The sequence below is a fragment of the Pristiophorus japonicus genome, chromosome 11 (assembly GCF_044704955.1).
Source record: "Pristiophorus japonicus isolate sPriJap1 chromosome 11, sPriJap1.hap1, whole genome shotgun sequence".
Taxonomy (NCBI): Eukaryota; Metazoa; Chordata; class Chondrichthyes; family Pristiophoridae; genus Pristiophorus; species Pristiophorus japonicus.
Window position 1 is genome coordinate 220,666,052 of NC_091987.1, and position 7,811 is coordinate 220,673,862.

A 7,811-nucleotide genomic window follows, 5' to 3' on the forward strand; every position below is an offset into this window, starting at 1 on the left:
TACAATCAACAGATCAGATCAAAGCTCTGCAGTCCTGCTACATCCAGTCGTGAATGGTGGTGGACAACAACTAACGGGAGGAGGCGGCTCCATGAATATCCCCATCCTCAATAATGCAAAAGACAAGGCTGAAGCATTTGCAACCATCTTCAGCCAGAAGTGCCGAGTGGATGATCCATATCGGCCTCCTCCTGAGGTCCTCACCATCACAGAAGCCAGTCTTCAGTCAATTCGATTCACTCCACGTGATATCAAGAAACGGCTGAGTGCACTGGATACAGCAAAGGCTATGGCCCCCGACAACATCCCGGCTGTGGTGCTGAAGACTTGTGCTCCAGAACTAGCCGCGCCTCTAGCCAAGCTCTTCCAGTACAGCTACAACATTGGCATCCATCCGACAATGTGGAAAACTGCCCACATAAAACAGGACAAATCTAATCCGGCCAATTACCGCCCATCAGTCTACTGTCAATCATCAGCAAAGTGATGGAAGGTGTCGTCGACAGCGCTATCAAGCGGCACTTACTCCCAATAACCTGCTCACCGATGCCCAGTTTGGGTTCTGCCAGGACAACTCGGCTCCAGAACTCATACAGACTGGGTTCAAACATGGACAAAAGAGCTGAATTCCAGAGGTGAGGTGAGAGTGACTGCCCTGGACATCAAGGCAGCATTTGACCGATTGTGGCATCAAGGAGCCCTAGTATAACCGAAGTCAATGGGAATCAGGGGGGAAACTCTCCACTGGCTGGAGTCGTACCGAGCACAGAGGAAGATAGTTGTGGTGGTTGGAGGTCAATCAACCCAGCCCCAGGACATCGCTGCAGGAGTTCCTCAGGGCAGTGTCTTAGGCTCAACCATCTTCAGCTGCTTCATCAATGATCTTCCCTCCATCACAAGGTCAAAAGTGGGGATGTTCACTGATGATTGCACAGTGTTCCATTCACAACTCCTCAGATAATGGAGCAGTCCATGCCCGCATGCAGCAAGACCTGGACAACATTCAGGCTTGGGCTGGTAAGTGGCAAGTAACATTCGTGCCACACAAGTGCCAGGCAATGACCATCTCCAACAAGCGAGAGTCTAACCACCTTCCCTTGATATTCAATGGCATTACCATCGCCAAATCCCCCACCATCAACATCCCGGGGGTCACCATTGACCAGAAACTTACCTGGACCAGCCACATAAATACTGTGGTTACAAGAGCAGGTCAGAGGCTGGGTATTCTGTGGCAAGTGTCTCACCTCCTGACTCCCCAAAGCCTTTCCACCATCTACAAGGCATTAGTCAGGAGTGTGATGGAATACTCTCCACTTGCCTGGATGAGTGCAGCTCCAACAATACTCAAGGGGCTCGACACCATCCAGGACAAAGCAGGCCGCTTGATTGGCACCCCATCCACCACTTTCAACAGTCACTCCCTCCACCACTGGCGCACCATGGCTGCAGTGTGTACCATCTACAAGATGCACTGCTGCAACTCGCCAAGGCTTCTTCGGCAGCATCTCCCAAACCCGCAACCTCTACCGCCTAGAAGGACAAGGGCAGCAGGTGCATGGGAACACTACCACCTCCACGTTCGCCTCCTAGTCACACACAATCCTGACTTGGAAATATATCGGCCGTTCCTTCATCGTCACTGGGTCAAAGTCCTGGAACTCCCTCCCTAACAGCACTGTGGGAGCACCTTTACCACACGGACTGCAGCGGTTCAAGAAGGCAGCTCACCTCCACCTTCTCAAGGGGCAATTAGGGATGGGCAATAAATGCTGGTCTTGCCAGTGTTGCCCACATCCCGGAATAATAAATAAAAAGCTTTGCTCACTTCCAACTATTTAGAATATAAATGTTATTAAAATTTTCCTGTTCTCTCAAAATAAAAGTTGAGGGTAAATGATGTTATTTATTTATTTAAATAACATCATAGTTTATAAAATGTAAAACTATTTCGTACCTAAACTGCAACTGATTTTTTTTTGTCTGTTTTTTAATCTTTAACTAAGGATTTAGTTAACTTTAGTTAATTAATCTAATAACTAGAAGCATGGCAGGGCAGCTCAGTCCCATGGAGTGCACATCCTGTGCCATGGAGAGTCCTGGATGCTTCCTGTGGCCTGGATGACTACATGTGCAGGAAGTGTCACCAGCTACAGCGACTTGAGCTCCGGGTTTCGGAGTTTGAGCGGTGGCTGGAGTCACTGCGGTGCATCCGTGAGGCTGTGAATTTCATGGATAGCACATTGCTAGAGATGACCACCCCGCAGCTTAAGAGTGTGCAGGCAGAGTGGGCAATGAGTGACCACCAGACAGAAGAGGAGGACCAGGCAGGTAGTGCAGGAGTCCCCTGAGTCCATCTCGCTCTCCAACCAGTGTTTTGTTCTGAGTACCGTGGGGGCGATGGTTCCTCTGGGAAGTGCAGCCAGAGCCAAGTCCACGGCACCACGGGTGGCTCAGCTGCACAGAGGAGAAGGCAGAATGGAAGAGCTTATAGTAGTAGGGAACCCGATATTTAAGGGAGCAGACAGGCGTTTCTGCGGCCGCAGACATGATTCCAGGATGGTATGTTGCCTCCCTGGTGCCAGGATCAAGGATGACACTGAGCGGCCGCAGGCATTCTGGGGGGAGAGGGTGAACAGCCAGAGGTCGTGGTCCATATCGGGACCAATGACATAGGTAGAAAGAGGGATGAGGTCCTGCAGGCAGAGTTTAGGGAGCTAGGAGAGAGATTCGAAAGCAGCACCTCAAAGGGAGTAATCTTCGGATTACTCCCAGTGCCACAAGCTAGTGAGTCCAGAAATAGGAGGATGGAGCAGATGAATTTGTGGCTGGAGAGATGGTGCAGGTGGGAGGGCTTTAAATTCCTGAGGCATTGGGACCATTTCTGGGGGAGGTGGGGCGTGTACAAGCCGGACGGGTTGCACCTCAACAGAGCCGGGACCAATATCCTCGCGGGGGTGTTTGCTAGTGCTGTTGGGGAGGGTTTAAACTAGCTTGGCAGGGGGATAAATTCAGAAGGGAGAAAAGCACAGCTGAAACTGGAAAGCAGAAAAGTAGAAAGCGAATTTGGAAGACAGGAAACAAAGACTACAATAGATATATACAATAGACAACAAGAGAGTTTGGCAGTCCGAAATGGTATATACATCAATGCAAGGAGTATAGGAAATAAGGTAGATAAGCTGACAGCTCAGATAGACACTTGGGAGTATGATATTATCGCTATTACTCAGACATGGCTGAAAGGGCAGGTATGATAGCTCAACATTCCTGGTTACAGGTTTTTCAGATGTGATAGAGAGGGGGTTAAAAAAAAGGAGGCGGGGAGGGGGCGGCAGCGAATCGCAGTATTAATTAAAGAAACAATTATAGTTTTGAGGAGGGATGATATATTAGAAGGATCATCAAATGAGGTCAAATGGGTTGAATTGAAGAACAAAAAAGAGGTGATCACGCTGCTGGGAGTGTACTATTGACCCCTGTCAAAGGGTGATAGAAGAGCAAATATGTAGACTAATTTCTGAAAGTGCACAAACAACAGGGCAGTAATAGTAGGGGATTTCAACAACCCTAATATTAACTGGGATAAAATTAGTGTGAAAGGACTAGAGGGGTCAAAATTCCTAAAATGCATTCAGTAGAACTTTTTTAGCCAGTATGTAACAAGCCCAACAAGGGAGGGGGGGTTCTGGACTTAGTTTTAGGGAATGAAGCTGGCCAGGTGGAAGGGGTGTCAGTGGGAAAGCATTTTGGTGCTAGTGATCATAATTCAGTTAGATTTAGGGTGGTTATGGAAAAGGACAAAGATAGAGCAGGAATAAAAGTTCTCAATTGGGGGAAGCCAAATCTCGAGCCCCCTGGATGTCGAGGGATAAAGAAACAGATACCGAGGGCTAATACTGCAGAAACTCTGGAGGAGTATAGACAGTGCAGAGGTGAAGTTAAAAAGGGAATTAGGAAAGCAAAGAGAGCATGAAAACATTTTGGCAAGTGAAATCAAAGCAAACCTAAAGATGTTTTATAAATACAATAAGACAAGTAAAGAAAAAGAGTAGCACCTATTAGAGACCATAAAGGTAATCTGTGTGTGGAGGTGGAAGACGTGGGCATGGTTCTTAATCAATGCTTTGTGTCCCTTTTCACAAAAGAGGGAGGCGATGCAGACATTGCAATCAGGGAGGAGGAGTGTAAAATATTAGTTTAAATAAAGATAGTGAGAGAGGAAGTATTAAGGGGCTTAGCAGCTTTGAAAGAGGATAAATCCTCAGGCCCGGATGAAATGTATCCCAGGCTATTAAGAGAAGCAAAAGAGGAATAGCAGAGGCTCTGATCATCATTCTACTACAGAGGTCTGGAAGATGGCTAATGTTGTATCTTTGTTTAAAAGGGAGAAAGGGATAGACCGAGTAATTACAGGCCAGTCAGCCTAACCTCGGTGATGGGAAAATTACTGGAAAAAATTCTGAAGGACAGTATAAGTCTTCATTTAGAAAAGCACAGATTAATCAAGGACAGTCAGCATGGATTTGTTAAGGGAAGGTCATGTCTGACTAACTTGATTGAATTTTTTGAGGAGGTAACAAGGAGGGTCGATGAGGGTAGTGCGTTTGACGAATTGTATATAGATTTTAGCAAGACTTTTGATTGGATCCCACATGGCAGACTGGTCATGAAAGTAAAAGCCCATGGGCTCCAGGGCAAACTGGCAAGTTGGATCCAAAATTAGCTCAGAGGCAGGAAGCAAAGGGTAATGGTTGATGGATGTTTTTGTGATTGGATCTTTCCAGTGGGGTTCCGCAGGGCTCAGTACTGGGTCCCTTGCTTTTTGTGGCATATAGCAATGATTTAGACTTGAATGTAGGGAGTATGATCAAGAAGGTTACAGATGAGACTAAAATTGGCTGTATGGTTGATAATGAAGAAGAAAGCTGTAGATTGCAGGACGATATCAGTGAACTGGTCAGGTAGGCAGAACAATGGCAAATGGAATTCAATCTGGAGAAATGTGAGGTAACGAGGTAACAAGCTAACAAGGCAAGGGAATACACATTAAATGGTAGGACACTGAGAAGTGTAGAGGAACAAAGGGACCTTGGAGTGCAGGTCCATAGATCCCTGAAGGTAGCAGGCCAGGGAGATAAGGTGGTTAAGGCATACGGTATATTTGCCTTTATTGGCTGAGGCATAGAATACAAGAGCAAGGAGGTTATGCTTAAACTGTATAAAACACTAGTTAGGCCACAGCTAGAGTACTGTTTGCAGTTCTGGTCATCGCATGAGAGGAAAGATGTGATTGTACTGGAGAGGGTACAGAGGAGATTTACGAGGATGTTGCCTTGAGTGGAGAATTTTAGCTATGAGGAAAGATTGGATAGGCTGGGTTTGTTTTCTTTGGAACAGAGAAGGCTGAGGGGAGACCTGATTGAGGTGCATAAAATTATGAGGGGCTGAGATAGAGTGGACAGGAAGGACCTATTTCCCTTAGCAGAGAGGTCAACAACCAGGGGGCATAGATTTAAAGTAGTTGGTTGGAGGTTTAGAGGGGATTTGAAGGGAAATGTCTTCACCCAGAGGGTGGTGGGGTCTGGAACTCACTGCCTGAAAGGGTGGTAGAGGCAGAAACCCTCACCACATTTAAAAAGTAATTGGATGTGCTCCTGAAGTGCCGTAACCTGCAGGGCTACGGACCGAGAGCAGGAACGTGGGATTAGGCTGGCTAGCTCTTGTTGATCGGCGTGGACACGAATGGCTTCCTTCTGTGCTGTAAATTTCTATGATTCTATGACAGCAATTGTGATTGGGACTGGATTATGGGCAGCCAATCGGAGCGGGACCGGATTATGGGCAGCCAATCGGAGCGGGACCGGATTTTGGGCAGCCAATAGGAGCGGGACCGGATTATGGGTCGCCAATAGCAGCGGGACAGGATTATGAGCAGCCAATAGCAGCGGGACCAGGCTGCAAACAGCAATCAAGAGTAAACACAGCCTAATAAGAAAATCATTTATATAATACTCATTGAGATGACAATCGTTCTAGCCCACTTTATCCACTGGAGACTAAGTAGGAGCAAACTATTTTTTGTGAACTTCAGACCAGTGATCTTTGTGAATTTAGATAATGTTCAGTGCACAGAAAGATCATCTTACACCTGTTTTCACTATAGTTATCCAAGCATGGATATATGGTTTTGTTTGTTTAGAAAAATTACATTTTGTGTTGTTTACGATTCTGTAAGAGTAAATAGATGTGAGCGTTAGTAATGTAGTATTCATAGCACTAAGCTAATGTGAATACTACTAATAATTCTTCGGTAGAGCAAAGGACGAAGCCAGACTGTAATGTGTTGGGTTATATATTGTAAAGATGGCAGAATCCTGCACAGTTGAGAGTCACGCAAGGCCTATTAGAGGTGCCAATGCCACAATGGTTTTCAGTGAGACAGAAGATCCTTCTTGCTGTCATCCCACAAATACCGCTCAGATTTTTTGTCCACCGATAATATCTACAGTAATGCATGCATTTTTCAGCTTTAAACCTTCGGATATAGAAATATAGAACGCACGAGTGCGAACTGTAGATTTTGGAAGTCTGATTTTGTATATTTTAATAAGGTTGTGATTTGTAACCAAAATGACAACTATTTTTTAAATATCGTGTTTCTACTGAATTTAAATCATTGTTAAATGGCAACACTCGAATCTCGCCTTCGGTGGGCTCTGCTGCTGGAAGTGTGTACAATTCATTCAATGCTGCGATCTGTAATTCTCACTGATTCCGGGAACCTTCCTGGCAGAGAAGCCGAAAAGACACACAGCATGAAACAGCTCATGAACTCTCCGAAGAAGTGTCGCCATTTAGCAGCTAACCCGAATGAAGCAGTGTGCGCGGAGCATCTCATCCTTTCAAACACCTTGTTTTTGAGCGACGTTTGAAGACATAGTGCCAGAAAAGTCTTCATTGTAGATATTATTGCATTTCGTTTCGACTGAAAATACACAAAGTCGCGGCCTCGCAAAATTCCTTTCCATTAACGCAAAGGCAGCTGAGAATTGGACACTGAGCAGGCAGAAGGCGCAGATTCCGCAGTAAGAGATGAATTCACTCACCAATAATCTCAATTCAACATGAATCCTTTTCAGAAAACTTGTACCAATGGTTAATGAATGTCACAAAGAGTTAATCATAATTCCAGTGATTTCTTGCGCCCTGGAATCGAATCCAACAATACACCAACATTCACAAAAAACAGAGCCGCAATCCCCAAACCAGGCGTCGAACCCGACAGCGACTGAGTGCCGGCCAAAAGCTCGGGGAAATCCAGATTGGGATTTCTCGGAGGATGAGCAGTGTGCCGGGATCCCTACCCCGCCCCCTAAGGCCGAGTGAAGGAAGCGCAGCCACAGCAGCTCCAAATGCACGTTATACCCCACCATTACACCCAGTCGGGAATACATGACCCACCAACCTCAACAGTCAAAGTTCACATCTACAGCCACCACACACATCCACAGCACACGTTCGCGTTTAGATTGCAGTAAAGACCAAGGCTGAATCCTGCACAATACAGTAGGAAGGTGCGGGGAAGTGCTGAAAAAGGGGGTGTACAGGGTCTGAGGATGGATGTATCAGGGTGTACAGGATGTGTGAGGGTGTACATGGTCTAAGGATGGATGTGTCAGGGTGTACAGGATGTGTGAGGGTGTACATGGTCTAAGGATGGATGTGTCAGGGTGTACAGGATGTGTGAGGGTGTACATGGTCTAAGGATGGATATGTGAGGGTGTACAGGGTCTAAACAGGTACAAATG

General features: G+C 46.2%; 1 protein-coding gene across 3 annotated transcripts in view; it reads right to left on the minus strand.

Moving 5' to 3' along the window:
• Positions 1 to 7,220, minus strand: part of LOC139276506 (glutamate receptor ionotropic, kainate 4-like) — a 229,933-nt gene extending 222,713 nt beyond the window's left edge. For all 3 annotated transcript variants that reach the window (XM_070894626.1, XM_070894625.1, XM_070894627.1), the window contains exon 1: positions 7,110 to 7,220. The gene's annotated coding sequence lies outside the window, so the exon portion shown is untranslated. The remainder of the gene's footprint in view (positions 1 to 7,109) is intronic.
• Positions 7,221 to 7,811: the final 591 nt, after the last annotated feature.